Source organism: Salvelinus fontinalis, unplaced genomic scaffold (assembly GCF_029448725.1).
Source record: "Salvelinus fontinalis isolate EN_2023a unplaced genomic scaffold, ASM2944872v1 scaffold_0134, whole genome shotgun sequence".
Classification (NCBI taxonomy): Eukaryota; Metazoa; Chordata; class Actinopteri; order Salmoniformes; family Salmonidae; genus Salvelinus; species Salvelinus fontinalis.
In genome coordinates, this window is record NW_026600343.1 from 17,876 (window position 1) to 22,853 (window position 4,978).

A 4,978-nucleotide genomic window follows, 5' to 3' on the forward strand; every position below is an offset into this window, starting at 1 on the left:
ATTGTTCTGGGGCTTTATAAGGCGTCTGCAAAGCCCAATACCCCAGGACATTCGTGTTTCATAGACAACAACCCGGAGGGCAATACAATAGCGGGGCCCTTACTCTTTGAAATGCTTACTCTTTGAAATGTTCATTCCCCCCCACCCCGTTCCAAACAGGACACTAGACATCAAACATCATGACAACTTCAAAGACACTATAAAAAACTATTGTCACACTATAAACCGTGAGAAACAGAAACAGGATGCCCAAACACATGGTCACTTTGTCACGCCCTGGCCTTTGTTATCTTTGTTTTCTGTAATATTTTGGTTAGGTCAGGGTGCGACAGGGGGGATGTTTGTGTGTTTTTGTCTCGTCTGGGGTGGTTGTATGGTATAGAGGGTTTAGGTAGAGTAGATGGGTTTGTGTTTGAGTGTAGGTGTCTAGGTATGTCTATGGTTGCCTGAATGGTTCTCAATCAGAGACAGCTGTCATTCATTGTCTCTGATTGGGAGCCATATTTAAGGCAGCCATGGGCAGTAGGCTATTGTGGGTAATTGTCTATGTGTAGTGTTTAGTGTCAGCACTATTTGTTTGTATAGCTTCACGGTCGTCTGTTTGTTGTTTTTGTTCGTTTGTTTCGTCTTCTTAATAAAAAGAAGATGTCTTTCTATCACCCTGCGCCATTGTCCTCTCTTCAAAGTTACGACGATCGTGACACACTTCCTACCCCCCGCCCCCCACCCCCCGCCCCCCACCCCACCAGGATATCCTGACCGGAAGCCCAAATATGGGCATGCACACGTCATCATGACATAGGGTCATAAATCAGCATTTTGACGTGTGACATCTACCTTAGTCGCTCTGGTTTACCTGGAAGAGAATGCAATTTCTGCCATTTCCCTTCCTGCCTCTGTTGAACTTCTGTTGCTGGGAAAACCTCTGTGGCAGAGAGTCCACTACAACAAAACAACAGACCATGTTAGGAACATCACTAGAGTCCACTACAACAACACAACAGGACATGTTAGGAACATCACTAGAGTCCAACAGAACAACAGGACATGTTAGGAACATCACTAGAGTCCACTACAACAGAACAACAGGACATGTTAGGAACATCACTAGAGTCCACTACAGCAGAACATGTTAGGAACATCACTAGAGTCCACTACAACAGAACAACAGACCATGTTAGGAACATCACTAGAGTCCACTACAACAGGACATGTTAGGAACATCACTAGAGTCCATTACAACAGAACAACAGACCATGTTAGGAACATCACTAGAGTCCACTACAACTAAACAACAGACCATGTTAGGAACATCACTAGAGTCCACTACAACAACACAACAGAACATGTTAGGAACATCACTAGAGTCCACTACAACTAAACAACAGACCATGTTAGGAACATCACTAGAGTCCACTACAACAGGACAACAGGACATGTTAGGAACATCACTAGAGTCATCTACAACAGAACAACAGACCCTGTTAGGAACATCACTAGAGTCCACTACAACAGACCATGTTAGGAACATCACTAGAGTCCACTACAACAGAACAACAGGACATGTTAGGAACATCACTAGAGTCCACTACAACAAGACATGTTAGGAACATCACTAGAGTCCACTACAACAGAACAACAGGACATGTTAGGAACATCACTAGAGTCCACTACAACAGAACAACAGACCATGTTAGGAACATCACTAGAGTCCACTACAACAGAACAACAGACCATGTTAGGAACATCACTAGAGTCCACTACAACAAAACAACAGGACATGTTAGGAACATCACTAGAGTCCACTACAACAGGACATGTTAGGAACATCACTAGAGTCCACTACAACAGAACAACAGACCATGTTAGGAACATCACTAGAGTCCACTACAACAGAACAACAGGACATGTTAGGAACATCACTAGAGTCCACTACAACAACACAACAGGACATGTTAGGAACATCACTAGAGTCCACTACAACAGGACATGTTAGGAACATCACTAGAGTCCACTACAACAGAACAACAGGACATGTTAGGAACATCACTAGAGTCCACTACAACAGAACTACAGACCATGTTAGGAACATCACTAGAGTCCACTACAACAGAACAACAGGACATGTTAGGAACATCACTAGAGTCCACTACAACAGAACAACAGGACATGTTAGGAACATCACTAGAGTCCACTACAACAGAACAACAGGACATGTTAGGAACATCACTAGAGTCCACTACAACAGAACAACAGGACATGTTAGGAACATCACTAGAGTCCACTACAACAGGACATGTTAGGAACATCACTAGAGTCCACTACAACAAAACAACAGGACATGTTAGGAACATCACTAGAGTCCACTACAACAGAACATGTTAGGAACATCACTAGAGTCCACTACAACAGAACAACAGGACATGTTAGGAACATCACTAGAGTCCACTACAACAGAACAACAGGACATGTTAGGAACATTACTAGAGTCCACTACAACAGAACATGTTAGGAACATCACTAGAGTCCACTACAACAAAACAACCGGACATGTTAGGAACATCACTAGAGTCCACTACGACAGGACATGTTAGGAACATCACTAGAGTCCACTACAACAGAACAACAGGACATGTTAGGAACATCACTAGAGTCCACTACAACAGAACATGTTAGGAACATCACTAGAGTCCACTACAACAGAACAACAGGACATGTTAGGAACATCACTAGAGTCCATCAGCATCAAGTAAATGAAGAACAATTTCAAGTGAACTAACGTTGCCTCTGGCGTATCTTTTTCCCATGGTGGAGAAGTGCATCAGTCAGGAGGTCAATACGATGGGACGGCCTCATATCTTTTTCCCATGGTGCATCAGTCAGGAGGTCAATACGATAGGACGGCCTCAAAACTTTTTTCCCACTGTGGTGAAGTACATCAGTCAGGAGGTCATATTGATGGGACGGCCTCATATCTTTTTCCCATGGTGCATCAGTCAGGAGGTCAATACGATGGGACGGCGTCATATCTTTTTCCCATGGTGGAGTGGTGCATCAGTCAGGAGGTCAATACGATGGGACGGCCTCAAAACTTTTTTCCCACTGTGGTGAAGTACATCAGTCAGGAGGTCATATTGATGGGACGGCCTCATATCTTTTTCCCATGGTGCATCAGTCAGGAGGTCAATACGATGGGACGGCCTCATTCCTTTGGTGACCTTCCCAAAGCGCCTCAGATAGGACCAGAGCCTCTCCATCTGCTCCCCATCTGCCAGTCCAGCACCTGCCACATATCGGGTGTTGAATTTCATCTTGAAATATAAAATCATGTCATACCATGGTAAAAGGGTTATTAGGTTAAACCTTATAAAATGATAATGAATACCTACTGACAATATTAATGATCCTGTTCAAGTACCTGATATGGCAGGTCATGTCCATCAGCATGGAAAACTGGAACAATCAATTTGGTCCCATGTTTCAATTCAGGAAGGTTTCTCTAAAAAGTTATGGACAAAATGTTAAATATATTTTTGGAGAAAACTGCTTTTCAAATGTTAAAGTCAATGAGATCGTGAATAAAAAAGGTTAATTACTTGCACATGTGGCTGCATCTGGCATCAATGTCCTCCATGAAGATGAGATTGATGTTCTGGCCTCTCATCCCCTCCTTCATCTCTCAGCAGGTTCACTGCATCTGGCATCAATGTCCTCCATGAAGATGAGATTGATGTTCTGGCCTCTCATCCCCTCCTCCATCTCTCAGCAGGTTCACTGCATTTGACAAACTAAAGAAGAGATACATCATTATTTACAAACTAAATTAATCAAACACTGGAAAAAAATATTCAAAATAAACTGAAAAAAACTCCATATTACTGCATTTCCCCCAGGCTACATGAATATAAAGAGACATGAGACAAAACAATCATAATGAATCAGATTACATGGCCCCCAGGCTACATGAATATAAAGAGACATGAGACAAAACAATGGACCTGTTCTACCATTCCTCAGTTCTACCAGCTGTTTATTTGTCATATACATGGAGTACACAGTGTGTTTATTTGTCATATACATGGAGTACACAGTGTGTTTATCTGTCATATACATGGAGGACACAGTGTGTTTATTTGTCATATACATGGAGTACACAGTGTGTTTATTTGTCATATACATGGAGTACACAGTGTGTTTATTTGTCATATACATGGAGGACACAGTGTGTTTATTTGTCATATACATGGAGTACACAGTGTGTTTATTTGTCATATACATGGAGTACACAGTGTGTTTATTTGTCATATACATGGAGTACACAGTGTGTTTATCTGTCATATACATGGAGGACACAGTGCAATGAAATGCTTCCTTGCAGGTTAACCTCTTGACAATGCAACAACAATTGAACAAGTCAGTAGTTAAGTTACTAAAGAGAGTAATACAATAGTAATAAACCCTTCATTCATCAGTATCCTGAACATAGCTGGGTGTTTCTGGGATAGAGGGTTGATATAAAAGTCAGTACTACAATAGTAATAAACCCTTCATTCATCAGTATCCTGAACATAGCTGGGTGTTTCTGGGATAGAGGGTTGATATAAAAGTCAGTACTACAATAGTAATAAACCTTCATTCATCAGTATCCTGAACATAGCTGGGTGTTTCTGGGATAGAGGGTTGATATACAAGTCAGTACTACAATAGTAATAAACCTTCATTCATCAGTATCCTGAACATAGCTGGGTGTTTCTGGGATAGAGGGTTGATATAAAAGTCAGTACTACAATAGTAATAAACCCTTCATTCATCAGTATCCTGAACATAGCTGGGGGTTTCTGGGATAGAGGGTTGATATAAAAGTCAATATACTAAGATGTAAGAAATACAATAAGCAATACCCCTAGGCTATAAAGAGACATGAGACAAAACAATCATAATGAATCAGATTACATGGAGAGGAGGACCTGATCCTAGA